The sequence below is a fragment of the Aulonocara sp. 'chitande type north' Nkhata Bay genome, linkage group LG5, assembly GCF_057382095.1.
Source record: "Aulonocara sp. 'chitande type north' Nkhata Bay isolate Kocher_YH1m ecotype deep benthic linkage group LG5, A_spYH_male_GT1.1, whole genome shotgun sequence".
Lineage (NCBI taxonomy): Eukaryota > Metazoa > Chordata > Actinopteri > Cichliformes > Cichlidae > Aulonocara > Aulonocara sp. 'chitande type north' Nkhata Bay.
The window spans coordinates 7710026-7724990 of NC_141348.1; positions in this window are offsets into that span (position 1 = coordinate 7710026).

A 14965-nucleotide genomic window follows, 5' to 3' on the forward strand; every position below is an offset into this window, starting at 1 on the left:
ACCTATACTTTGTTTCGGTCGAGTTCCCCATTCAAATGCATGTAACAGTGAGAAACGCACTGTCTTGGCGAAAGAAAGCGTTTTTGTACAACTTCATAGAAATAGCTGTAACTTTTGATAGAAGACTCGGATACACATGTTTATGGCTTTATCTTATAGAACTCAAGGTTCCGTGCTGGGAAAACAGGTTTTGTAGCTGTTTGAGCTAAGATTTCCAAGTTATTCACATAATGAAAACCTATACTTTGTTTCGGTCGAGTTCCCCATTCAAATGCATGTAACAGTGAGAAACGCACTGTCTTGGCGAAAGAAAGCGTTTTTGTACAACTTCATAGAAATAGCTGTAACTTTTGATAGAAGACTCAGACAAACATGTTTATGGCCTTATCTTATAGAACTCAAGGTCTCCGTGCTGGGAAAACAGGTTTTGCAGCTGTTTGAGCTAAGATTTCCAAGTTATTCACATAATGAAAACCTATACTTTGTTTCGGTCGAGTTCCCCATTCAAATGCATGTAACAGTGAGAAACGCACTGTCTTGGCGAAAGAAAGCGTTTTTGTACAACTTCATAGAAATAGCTGTAACTTTTGATAGAAGACTCAGACAAACATGTTTATGGCTTTATCTTATAGAACTCAAGGTTCCCGTGCTGGGAAAACAGGTTTTGTAGCTGTTTGAGCTAAGATTTCCAAGTTATTCACATAATGAAAACCTATACTTTGTTTCGGTCGAGTTCCCCATTCAAATGCATGTAACAGTGAGAAACGCACTGTCTTGGCGAAAGAAAGCGTTTTTGTACAACTTCATAGAAATAGCTGTAACTTTTGATAGAAGACTCAGACAAACATGTTTATGGCTTTATCTTATAGAACTCAAGGTCTCCGTGCTGGGAAAACAGGTTTTGCAGCTGTTTGAGCTAAGATTTCCAAGTTATTCACATAATGAAAACCTATACTTTGTTTCGGTCGAGTTCCCCATTCAAATGCATGTAACAGTGAGAAACGCACTGTCTTGGCGAAAGAAAGCGTTTTTGTACAACTTCATAGAAATAGCTGTAACTTTTGATAGAAGACTCAGACAAACATGTTTATGGCCTTATATTATAGAACTCAAGGTCTCCGTGCTGGGAAAACAGGTTTTGCAGCTGTTTGAGCTAAGATTTCCAAGTTATTCACATAATGAAAACCTATACTTTGTTTCGGTCGAGTTCCCCATTCAAATGCATGTAACAGTGAGAAATGCACTGTCTTGGCGAAAGAAAGCGTTTTTGTACAACTTCATAGAAATAGCTGTAACTTTTGATAGAAGACTCGGATACACATGTTTATGGCTTTATCTTATAGAACTCAAGGTTCCCGTGCTGGGAAAACATGTTTTGTAGCTGTTTGAGCTAAGATTTCCAAGTTATTCACATAATGAAAACCTATACTTTGTTTCGGTCGAGTTCCCCATTCAAATGCATGTAACAGTGAGAAACGCACTGTCTTGGCGAAAGAAAGCGTTTTTGTACAACTTCATAGAAATAGCTGTAACTTTTGATAGAAGACTCAGACAAACATGTTTATGGCCTTATATTATAGAACTCAAGGTCTCCGTGCTGGGAAAACAGGTTTTGCAGCTGTTTGAGCTAAGATTTCCAAGTTATTCACATAATGAAAACCTATACTTTGTTTCGGTCGAGTTCCCCATTCAAATGCATGTAACAGTGAGAAACGCACTGTCTTGGCGAAAGAAAGCGTTTTTGTACAACTTCATAGAAATAGCTGTAACTTTTGATAGAAGACTCAGACAAACATGTTTATGGCCTTATATTATAGAACTCAAGGTCTCCGTGCTGGGAAAACAGGTTTTGCAGCTGTTTGAGCTAAGATTTCCAAGTTATTCACATAATGAAAACCTATACTTTGTTTCGGTCGAGTTCCCCATTCAAATGCATGTAACAGTGAGAAACGCACTGTCTTGGCGAAAGAAAGCGTTTTTGTACAACTTCATAGAAATAGCTGTAACTTTTGATAGAAGACTCAGACAAACATGTTTATGGCCTTATCTTATAGAACTCAAGGTCTCCGTGCTGGGAAAACAGGTTTTGCAGCTGTTTGAGCTAAGATTTCCAAGTTATTCACATAATGAAAACCTATACTTTGTTTCGGTCGAGTTCCCCATTCAAATGCATGTAACAGTGAGAAACGCACTGTCTTGGCGAAAGAAAGCGTTTTTGTACAACTTCATAGAAATAGCTGTAACTTTTGATAGAAGACTCGGATACACATGTTTATGGCTTTATCTTATAGAACTCAAGGTTCCCGTGCTGGGCAAACAGGTTTTGCAGCTGTTTGAGCTAAGATTTCCAAGTTATTCACATAATGAAAACCTATACTTTGTTTCGGTCGAGTTCCCCATTCAAATGCATGTAACAGTGAGAAACGCAGTGTCTTGGCGAAAGAAAGCGTTTTTGTACAACTTCATAGAAATAGCTGTAACTTTTGATAGAAGACTCGGATACACATGTTTATGGCTTTATCTTATAGAACTCAAGGTTCCCGTGCTGGGAAAACAGGTTTTGTAGCTGTTTGAGCTAAGATTTCCAAGTTATTCACATAATGAAAACCTATACTTTGTTTCGGTCGAGTTCCCCATTCAAATGCATGTAACAGTGAGAAATGCACTGTCTTGGCGAAAGAAAGCGTTTTTGTACAACTTCATAGAAATAGCTGTAACTTTTGATAGAAGACTCAGACAAACATGTTTATGGCCTTATCTTATAGAACTCAAGGTCTCCGTGCTGGGAAAACAGGTTTTGCAGCTGTTTGAGCTAAGATTTCCAAGTTATTCACATAATGAAAACCTATACTTTGTTTCGGTCGAGTTCCCCATTCAAATGCATGTAACAGTGAGAAACGCACTGTCTTGGCGAAAGAAAGCGTTTTTGTACAACTTCATAGAAATAGCTGTAACTTTTGATAGAAGACTCAGACAAACATGTTTATGGCCTTATATTATAGAACTCAAGGTCTCCGTGCTGGGAAAACAGGTTTTGCAGCTGTTTGAGCTAAGATTTCCAAGTTATTCACATAATGAAAACCTATACTTTGTTTCGGTCGAGTTCCCCATTCAAATGCATGTAACAGTGAGAAACGCACTGTCTTGGCGAAAGAAAGCGTTTTTGTACAACTTCATATAAATAGCTGTAACTTTTGATAGAAGACTCAGACAAACATGTTTATGGCCTTATCTTATAGAACTCAAGGTCTCCGTGCTGGGAAAACAGGTTTTGCAGCTGTTTGAGCTAAGATTTCCAAGTTATTCACATAATGAAAACCTATACTTTGTTTCGGTCGAGTTCCCCATTCAAATGCATGTAACAGTGAGAAATGCACTGTCTTGGCGAAAGAAAGCGTTTTTGTACAACTTCATATAAATAGCTGTAACTTTTGATAGAAGACTCAGACAAACATGTTTATGGCCTTATCTTATAGAACTCAAGGTCTCCGTGCTGGGAAAACAGGTTTTGCAGCTGTTTGAGCTAAGATTTCCAAGTTATTCACATAATGAAAACCTATACTTTGTTTCGGTCGAGTTCCCCATTCAAATGCATGTAACAGTGAGAAACGCACTGTCTTGGCGAAAGAAAGCGTTTTTGTACAACTTCATAGAAATAGCTGTAACTTTTGATAGAAGACTCAGACAAACATGTTTATGGCCTTATCTTATAGAACTCAAGGTCTCCGTGCTGGGAAAACAGGTTTTGCAGCTGTTTGAGCTAAGATTTCCAAGTTATTCACATAATGAAAACCTATACTTTGTTTCGGTCGAGTTCCCCATTCAAATGCATGTAACAGTGAGAAACGCACTGTCTTGGCGAAAGAAAGCGTTTTTGTACAACTTCATATAAATAGCTGTAACTTTTGATAGAAGACTCAGACAAACATGTTTATGGCTTTATCTTATAAAACTCAAGGTCTCCGTGCTGGGAAAACAGGTTTTGTAGCTGTTTGAGCTAAGATTTCCAAGTTATTCACATAATGAAAACCTATACTTTGTTTCGGTCGAGTTCCCCATTCAAATGCATGTAACAGTGAGAAACGCACTGTCTTGGCGAAAGAAAGCGTTTTTGTACAACTTCATATAAATAGCTGTAACTTTTGATAGAAGACTCAGACAAACATGTTTATGGCTTTATCTTATAGAACTCAAGGTCTCCGTGCTGGGAAAACAGGTTTTGCAGCTGTTTGAGCTAAGATTTCCAAGTTATTCACATAATGAAAACCTATACTTTGTTTCGGTCGAGTTCCCCATTCAAATGCATGTAACAGTGAGAAACGCACTGTCTTGGCGAAAGAAAGCGTTTTTGTACAACTTCATAGAAATAGCTGTAACTTTTGATAGAAGACTCGGATACACATGTTTATGGCTTTATCTTATAGAACTCAAGGTTCCGTGCTGGGAAAACAGGTTTTGTAGCTGTTTGAGCTAAGATTTCCAAGTTATTCACATAATGAAAACCTATACTTTGTTTCGGTCGAGTTCCCCATTCAAATGCATGTAACAGTGAGAAACGCACTGTCTTGGCGAAAGAAAGCGTTTTTGTACAACTTCATAGAAATAGCTGTAACTTTTGATAGAAGACTCAGACAAACATGTTTATGGCCTTATCTTATAGAACTCAAGGTCTCCGTGCTGGGAAAACAGGTTTTGCAGCTGTTTGAGCTAAGATTTCCAAGTTATTCACATAATGAAAACCTATACTTTGTTTCGGTCGAGTTCCCCATTCAAATGCATGTAACAGTGAGAAACGCACTGTCTTGGCGAAAGAAAGCGTTTTTGTACAACTTCATAGAAATAGCTGTAACTTTTGATAGAAGACTCAGACAAACATGTTTATGGCTTTATCTTATAGAACTCAAGGTTCCCGTGCTGGGAAAACAGGTTTTGTAGCTGTTTGAGCTAAGATTTCCAAGTTATTCACATAATGAAAACCTATACTTTGTTTCGGTCGAGTTCCCCATTCAAATGCATGTAACAGTGAGAAACGCACTGTCTTGGCGAAAGAAAGCGTTTTTGTACAACTTCATAGAAATAGCTGTAACTTTTGATAGAAGACTCAGACAAACATGTTTATGGCTTTATCTTATAGAACTCAAGGTCTCCGTGCTGGGAAAACAGGTTTTGCAGCTGTTTGAGCTAAGATTTCCAAGTTATTCACATAATGAAAACCTATACTTTGTTTCGGTCGAGTTCCCCATTCAAATGCATGTAACAGTGAGAAACGCACTGTCTTGGCGAAAGAAAGCGTTTTTGTACAACTTCATAGAAATAGCTGTAACTTTTGATAGAAGACTCAGACAAACATGTTTATGGCCTTATATTATAGAACTCAAGGTCTCCGTGCTGGGAAAACAGGTTTTGCAGCTGTTTGAGCTAAGATTTCCAAGTTATTCACATAATGAAAACCTATACTTTGTTTCGGTCGAGTTCCCCATTCAAATGCATGTAACAGTGAGAAATGCACTGTCTTGGCGAAAGAAAGCGTTTTTGTACAACTTCATAGAAATAGCTGTAACTTTTGATAGAAGACTCGGATACACATGTTTATGGCTTTATCTTATAGAACTCAAGGTTCCCGTGCTGGGAAAACATGTTTTGTAGCTGTTTGAGCTAAGATTTCCAAGTTATTCACATAATGAAAACCTATACTTTGTTTCGGTCGAGTTCCCCATTCAAATGCATGTAACAGTGAGAAACGCACTGTCTTGGCGAAAGAAAGCGTTTTTGTACAACTTCATAGAAATAGCTGTAACTTTTGATAGAAGACTCAGACAAACATGTTTATGGCCTTATATTATAGAACTCAAGGTCTCCGTGCTGGGAAAACAGGTTTTGCAGCTGTTTGAGCTAAGATTTCCAAGTTATTCACATAATGAAAACCTATACTTTGTTTCGGTCGAGTTCCCCATTCAAATGCATGTAACAGTGAGAAATGCACTGTCTTGGCGAAAGAAAGCGTTTTTGTACAACTTCATAGAAATAGCTGTAACTTTTGATAGAAGACTCGGATACACATGTTTATGGCTTTATCTTATAGAACTCAAGGTTCCCGTGCTGGGAAAACAGGTTTTGTAGCTGTTTGAGCTAAGATTTCCAAGTTATTCACATAATGAAAACCTATACTTTGTTTCGGTCGAGTTCCCCATTCAAATGCATGTAACAGTGAGAAATGCACTGTCTTGGCGAAAGAAAGCGTTTTTGTACAACTTCATAGAAATAGCTGTAACTTTTGATAGAAGACTCGGATACACATGTTTATGGCTTTATCTTATAGAACTCAAGGTTCCCGTGCTGGGAAAACAGGTTTTGTAGCTGTTTGAGCTAAGATTTCCAAGTTATTCACATAATGAAAACCTATACTTTGTTTCGGTCGAGTTCCCCATTCAAATGCATGTAACAGTGAGAAACGCACTGTCTTGGCGAAAGAAAGCGTTTTTGTACAACTTCATAGAAATAGCTGTAACTTTTGATAGAAGACTCAGACAAACATGTTTATGGCCTTATCTTATAGAACTCAAGGTCTCCGTGCTGGGAAAACAGGTTTTGCAGCTGTTTGAGCTAAGATTTCCAAGTTATTCACATAATGAAAACCTATACTTTGTTTCGGTCGAGTTCCCCATTCAAATGCATGTAACAGTGAGAAACGCACTGTCTTGGCGAAAGAAAGCGTTTTTGTACAACTTCATAGAAATAGCTGTAACTTTTGATAGAAGACTCAGACAAACATGTTTATGGCCTTATCTTATAGAACTCAAGGTCTCCGTGCTGGGAAAACAGGTTTTGCAGCTGTTTGAGCTAAGATTTCCAAGTTATTCACATAATGAAAACCTATACTTTGTTTCGGTCGAGTTCCCCATTCAAATGCATGTAACAGTGAGAAACGCACTGTCTTGGCGAAAGAAAGTGTTTTTGTACAACTTCATAGAAATAGCTGTAACTTTTGATAGAAGACTCAGACAAACATGTTTATGGCCTTATCTTATAGAACTCAAGGTTCCCGTGCTGGGAAAACAGGTTTTGTAGCTGTTTGAGCTAAGATTTCCAAGTTATTCACATAATGAAAACCTATACTTTGTTTCGGTCGAGTTCCCCATTCAAATGCATGTAACAGTGAGAAATGCACTGTCTTGGCGAAAGAAAGCGTTTTTGTACAACTTCATAGAAATAGCTGTAACTTTTGATAGAAGACTCGGATACACATGTTTATGGCCTTATCTTATAGAACTCAAGGTTCCCGTGCTGGGAAAACAGGTTTTGCAGCTGTTTGAGCTAAGATTTCCAAGTTATTCACATAATGAAAACCTATACTTTGTTTCGGTCGAGTTCCCCATTCAAATGCATGTAACAGTGAGAAACGCACTGTCTTGGCGAAAGAAAGCGTTTTTGTACAACTTCATAGAAATAGCTGTAACTTTTGATAGAAGACTCAGACAAACATGTTTATGGCCTTATCTTATAGAACTCAAGGTCTCCGTGCTGGGAAAACAGGTTTTGCAGCTGTTTGAGCTAAGATTTCCAAGTTATTCACATAATGAAAACATATACTTTGTTTCGGTCGAGTTCCCCATTCAAATGCATGTAACAGTGAGAAACGCACTGTCTTGGCGAAAGAAAGCGTTTTTGTACAACTTCATAGAAATAGCTGTAACTTTTGATAGAAGACTCAGACAAACATGTTTATGGCCTTATATTATAGAACTCAAGGTCTCCGTGCTGGGAAAACAGGTTTTGCAGCTGTTTGAGCTAAGATTTCCAAGTTATTCACATAATGAAAACCTATACTTTGTTTCGGTCGAGTTCCCCATTCAAATGCATGTAACAGTGAGAAATGCACTGTCTTGGCGAAAGAAAGCGTTTTTGTACAACTTCATAGAAATAGCTGTAACTTTTGATAGAAGACTCAGACAAACATGTTTATGGCTTTATCTTATAGAACTCAAGGTCTCCGTGCTGGGAAAACAGGTTTTGCAGCTGTTTGAGCTAAGATTTCCAAGTTATTCACATAATGAAAACCTATACTTTGTTTCGGTCGAGTTCCCCATTCAAATGCATGTAACAGTGAGAAATGCACTGTCTTGGCGAAAGAAAGCGTTTTTGTACAACTTCATAGAAATAGCTGTAACTTTTGATAGAAGACTCAGACAAACATGTTTATGGCTTTATCTTATAGAACTCAAGGTTCCCGTGCTGGGAAAACAGGTTTTGTAGCTGTTTGAGCTAAGATTTCCAAGTTATTCACATAATGAAAACCTATACTTTGTTTCGGTCGAGTTCCCCATTCAAATGCATGTAACAGTGAGAAACGCACTGTCTTTGCGAAAGAAAGCGTTTTTGTACAACTTCATATAAATAGCTGTAACTTTTGATAGAAGACTCAGACAAACATGTTTATGGCTTTATCTTATAGAACTCAAGGTCTCCGTGCTGGGAAAACAGGTTTTGCAGCTGTTTGAGCTAAGATTTCCAAGTTATTCACATAATGAAAACCTATACTTTGTTTCGGTCGAGTTCCCCATTCAAATGCATGTAACAGTGAGAAACGCACTGTCTTGGCGAAAGAAAGCGTTTTTGTACAACTTCATAGAAATAGCTGTAACTTTTGATAGAAGACTCAGACAAACATGTTTATGGCCTTATATTATAGAACTCAAGGTCTCCGTGCTGGGAAAACAGGTTTTGCAGCTGTTTGAGCTAAGATTTCCAAGTTATTCACATAATGAAAACCTATACTTTGTTTCGGTCGAGTTCCCCATTCAAATGCATGTAACAGTGAGAAATGCACTGTCTTGGCGAAAGAAAGCGTTTTTGTACAACTTCATAGAAATAGCTGTAACTTTTGATAGAAGACTCGGATACACATGTTTATGGCTTTATCTTATAGAACTCAAGGTTCCCGTGCTGGGAAAACAGGTTTTGTAGCTGTTTGAGCTAAGATTTCCAAGTTATTCACATAATGAAAACCTATACTTTGTTTCGGTCGAGTTCCCCATTCAAATGCATGTAACAGTGAGAAATGCACTGTCTTGGCGAAAGAAAGCGTTTTTGTACAACTTCATAGAAATAGCTGTAACTTTTGATAGAAGACTCAGACAAACATGTTTATGGCCTTATATTATAGAACTCAAGGTCTCCGTGCTGGGAAAACAGGTTTTGCAGCTGTTTGAGCTAAGATTTCCAAGTTATTCACATAATGAAAACCTATACTTTGTTTCGGTCGAGTTCCCCATTCAAATGCATGTAACAGTGAGAAATGCACTGTCTTGGCGAAAGAAAGCGTTTTTGTACAACTTCATAGAAATAGCTGTAACTTTTGATAGAAGACTCAGATACACATGTTTATGGCTTTATCTTATAGAACTCAAGGTTCCCGTGCTGGGAAAACAGGTTTTGTAGCTGTTTGAGCTAAGATTTCCAAGTTATTCACATAATGAAAACCTATACTTTGTTTCGGTCGAGTTCCCCATTCAAATGCATGTAACAGTGAGAAATGCACTGTCTTGGCGAAAGAAAGCGTTTTTGTACAACTTCATAGAAATAGCTGTAACTTTTGATAGAAGACTCGGATACACATGTTTATGGCTTTATCTTATAGAACTCAAGGTTCCCGTGCTGGGAAAACAGGTTTTGTAGCTGTTTGAGCTAAGATTTCCAAGTTATTCACATAATGAAAACCTATACTTTGTTTCGGTCGAGTTCCCCATTCAAATGCATGTAACAGTGAGAAATGCACTGTCTTGGCGAAAGAAAGCGTTTTTGTACAACTTCATAGAAATAGCTGTAACTTTTGATAGAAGACTCAGACAAACATGTTTATGGCCTTATCTTATAGAACTCAAGGTCTCCGTGCTGGGAAAACAGGTTTTGCAGCTGTTTGAGCTAAGATTTCCAAGTTATTCACATAATGAAAACCTATACTTTGTTTCGGTGGAGTTCCCCATTCAAATGCATGTAACAGTGAGAAACGCACTGTCTTGGCGAAAGAAAGCGTTTTTGTACAACTTCATAGAAATAGCTGTAACTTTTGATAGAAGACTCAGACAAACATGTTTATGGCCTTATCTTATAGAACTCAAGGTTCCCGTGCTGGGAAAACAGGTTTTGTAGCTGTTTGAGCTAAGATTTCCAAGTTATTCACATAATGAAAACCTATACTTTGTTTCGGTCGAGTTCCCCATTCAAATGCATGTAACAGTGAGAAATGCACTGTCTTGGCGAAAGAAAGCGTTTTTGTACAACTTCATAGAAATAGCTGTAACTTTTGATAGAAGACTCGGATACACATGTTTATGGCTTTATCTTATAGAACTCAAGGTTCCCGTGCTGGGAAAACAGGTTTTGTAGCTGTTTGAGCTAAGATTTCCAAGTTATTCACATAATGAAAACCTATACTTTGTTTCGGTCGAGTTCCCCATTCAAATGCATGTAACAGTGAGAAACGCACTGTCTTGGCGAAAGAAAGCGTTTTTGTACAACTTCATAGAAATAGCTGTAACTTTTGATAGAAGACTCAGACAAACATGTTTATGGCCTTATCTTATAGAACTCAAGGTCTCCGTGCTGGGAAAACAGGTTTTGCAGCTGTTTGAGCTAAGATTTCCAAGTTATTCACATAATGAAAACCTATACTTTGTTTCGGTCGAGTTCCCCATTCAAATGCATGTAACAGTGAGAAACGCACTGTCTTGGCGAAAGAAAGCGTTTTTGTACAACTTCATAGAAATAGCTGTAACTTTTGATAGAAGACTCAGACAAACATGTTTATGGCCTTATCTTATAGAACTCAAGGTCTCCGTGCTGGGAAAACAGGTTTTGCAGCTGTTTGAGCTAAGATTTCCAAGTTATTCACATAATGAAAACCTATACTTTGTTTCGGTCGAGTTCCCCATTCAAATGCATGTAACAGTGAGAAACGCACTGTCTTGGCGAAAGAAAGCGTTTTTGTACAACTTCATAGAAATAGCTGTAACTTTTGATAGAAGACTCGGATACACATGTTTATGGCTTTATCTTATAGAACTCAAGGTTCCCGTGCTGGGAAAACAGGTTTTGTAGCTGTTTGAGCTAAGATTTCCAAGTTATTCACATAATGAAAACCTATACTTTCGGTCGAGTTCCCCATTCAAATGCATGTAACAGTGAGAAATGCACTGTCTTGGCGAAAGAAAGCGTTTTTGTACAACTTCATAGAAATAGCTGTAACTTTTGATAGAAGACTCGGATACACATGTTTATGGCTTTATCTTATAGAACTCAAGGTTCCCGTGCTGGGAAAACAGGTTTTGTAGCTGTTTGAGCTAAGATTTCCAAGTTATTCACATAATGAAAACGTATACTTTGTTTCGGTCGAGTTCCCCATTCAAATGCATGTAACAGTGAGAAATGCACTGTCTTGGCGAAAGAAAGCGTTTTTGTACAACTTCATAGAAATAGCTGTAACTTTTGATAGAAGACTCAGACAAACATGTTTATGGCCTTATATTATAGAACTCAAGGTCTCCGTGCTGGGAAAACAGGTTTTGCAGCTGTTTGAGCTAAGATTTCCAAGTTATTCACATAATGAAAACCTATACTTTGTTTCGGTCGAGTTCCCCATTCAAATGCATGTAACAGTGAGAAATGCACTGTCTTGGCGAAAGAAAGCGTTTTTGTACAACTTCATAGAAATAGCTGTAACTTTTGATAGAAGACTCGGATACACATGTTTATGGCTTTATCTTATAGAACTCAAGGTTCCCGTGCTGGGAAAACAGGTTTTGTAGCTGTTTGAGCTAAGATTTCCAAGTTATTCACATAATGAAAACCTATACTTTGTTTCGGTCGAGTTCCCCATTCAAATGCATGTAACAGTGAGAAATGCACTGTCTTGGCGAAAGAAAGCGTTTTTGTACAACTTCATAGAAATAGCTGTAACTTTTGATAGAAGACTCGGATACACATGTTTATGGCTTTATCTTATAGAACTCAAGGTTCCCGTGCTGGGAAAACAGGTTTTGTAGCTGTTTGAGCTAAGATTTCCAAGTTATTCACATAATGAAAACCTATACTTTGTTTCGGTCGAGTTCCCCATTCAAATGCATGTAACAGTGAGAAACGCACTGTCTTGGCGAAAGAAAGCGTTTTTGTACAACTTCATAGAAATAGCTGTAACTTTTGATAGAAGACTCAGACAAACATGTTTATGGCCTTATCTTATAGAACTCAAGGTCTCCGTGCTGGGAAAACAGGTTTTGCAGCTGTTTGAGCTAAGATTTCCAAGTTATTCACATAATGAAAACCTATACTTTGTTTCGGTCGAGTTCCCCATTCAAATGCATGTAACAGTGAGAAATGCACTGTCTTGGCGAAAGAAAGCGTTTTTGTACAACTTCATAGAAATAGCTGTAACTTTTGATAGAAGACTCGGATACACATGTTTATGGCTTTATCTTATAGAACTCAAGGTTCCCGTGCTGGGAAAACAGGTTTTGTAGCTGTTTGAGCTAAGATTTCCAAGTTATTCACATAATGAAAACCTATAGTTTGTTTCGGTCGAGTTCCCCATTCAAATGCATGTAACAGTGAGAAACGCACTGTCTTGGCGAGAGAAAGCGTTTTTGTACAACTTCATAGAAATAGCTGTAACTTTTGATAGAAGACTCAGACAAACATGTTTATGGCCTTATCTTATAGAACTCAAGGTCTCCGTGCTGGGAAAACAGGTTTTGCAGCTGTTTGAGCTAAGATTTCCAAGTTATTCACATAATGAAAACCTATACTTTGTTTCGGTCGAGTTCCCCATTCAAATGCATGTAACAGTGAGAAACGCACTGTCTTGGCGAAAGAAAGCGTTTTTGTACAACTTCATAGAAATAGCTGTAACTTTTGATAGAAGACTCAGACAAACATGTTTATGGCCTTATCTTATAGAACTCAAGGTCTCCGTGCTGGGAAAACAGGTTTTGCAGCTGTTTGAGCTAAGATTTCCAAGTTATTCACATAATGAAAACATATACTTTGTTTCGGTCGAGTTCCCCATTCAAATGCATGTAACAGTGAGAAACGCACTGTCTTGGCGAAAGAAAGCGTTTTTGTACAACTTCATAGAAATAGCTGTAACTTTTGATAGAAGACTCAGACAAACATGTTTATGGCCTTATATTATAGAACTCAAGGTCTCCGTGCTGGGAAAACAGGTTTTGCAGCTGTTTGAGCTAAGATTTCCAAGTTATTCACATAATGAAAACCTATACTTTGTTTCGGTCGAGTTCCCCATTCAAATGCATGTAACAGTGAGAAATGCACTGTCTTGGCGAAAGAAAGCGTTTTTGTACAACTTCATAGAAATAGCTGTAACTTTTGATAGAAGACTCGGATACACATGTTTATGGCTTTATCTTATAGAACTCAAGGTTCCCGTGCTGGGAAAACAGGTTTTGTAGCTGTTTGAGCTAAGATTTCCAAGTTATTCACATAATGAAAACCTATACTTTCGGTCGAGTTCCCCATTCAAATGCATGTAACAGTGAGAAATGCACTGTCTTGGCGAAAGAAAGCGTTTTTGTACAACTTCATAGAAATAGCTGTAACTTTTGATAGAAGACTCGGATACACATGTTTATGGCTTTATCTTATAGAACTCAAGGTTCCTGTGCTGGGAAAACAGGTTTTGTAGCTGTTTGAGCTAAGATTTCCAAGTTATTCACATAATGAAAACCTATACTTTGTTTCGGTCGAGTTCCCCATTCAAATGCATGTAACAGTGAGAAACGCACTGTCTTGGCGAAAGAAAGCGTTTTTGTACAACTTCATAGAAATAGCTGTAACTTTTGATAGAAGACTCAGACAAACATGTTTATGGCCTCATCTTATAGAACTCAAGGTCTCCGTGCTGGGAAAACAGGTTTTGCAGCTGTGTGAGCTAAGATTTCCAAGTTATTCACATAATGAAAACCTATACTTTGTTTCGGTCGAGTTCCCCATTCAAATGCATGTAACAGTGAGAAACGCACTGTCTTGGCGAAAGAAAGCGTTTTTGTACAACTTCATAGAAATAGCTGTAACTTTTGATAGAAGACTCAGACAAACATGTTTATGGCCTTATCTTATAGAACTCAAGGTCTCCGTGCTGGGAAAACAGGTTTTGCAGCTGTTTGAGCTAAGATTTCCAAGTTATTCACATAATGAAAACCTATACTTTGTTTCGGTCGAGTTCCCCATTCAAATGCATGTAACAGTGAGAAACGCACTGTCTTGGCGAAAGAAAGCGTTTTTGTACAACTTCATAGAAATAGCTGTAACTTTTGATAGAAGACTCAGACAAACATGTTTATGGCCTTATCTTATAGAACTCAAGGTTCCCGTGCTGGGAAAACAGGTTTTGTAGCTGTTTGAGCTAAGATTTCCAAGTTATTCACATAATGAAAACCTATACTTTGTTTCGGTCGAGTTCCCCATTCAAATGCATGTAACAGTGAGAAATGCACTGTCTTGGCGAAAGAAAGCGTTTTTGTACAACTTCATAGAAATAGCTGTAACTTTTGATAGAAGACTCGGATACACATGTTTATGGCTTTATCTTATAGAACTCAAGGTTCCCGTGCTGGGAAAACAGGTTTTGTAGCTGTTTGAGCTAAGATTTCCAAGTTATTCACATAATGAAAACCTATACTTTGTTTCGGTCGAGTTCCCCATTCAAATGCATGTAACAGTGAGAAATGCACTGTCTTGGCGAAAGAAAGCGTTTTTGTACAACTTCATAGAAATAGCTGTAACTTTTGATAGAAGACTCAGACAAACATGTTTATGGCCTTATCTTATAGAACTCAAGGTTCCCGTGCTGGGAAAACAGGTTTTGTAGCTGTTTGAGCTAAGATTTCCAAGTTATTCACATAATGAAAACCTATACTTTGTTTCGGTCGAGTTCCCCATTCAAATGCATGTA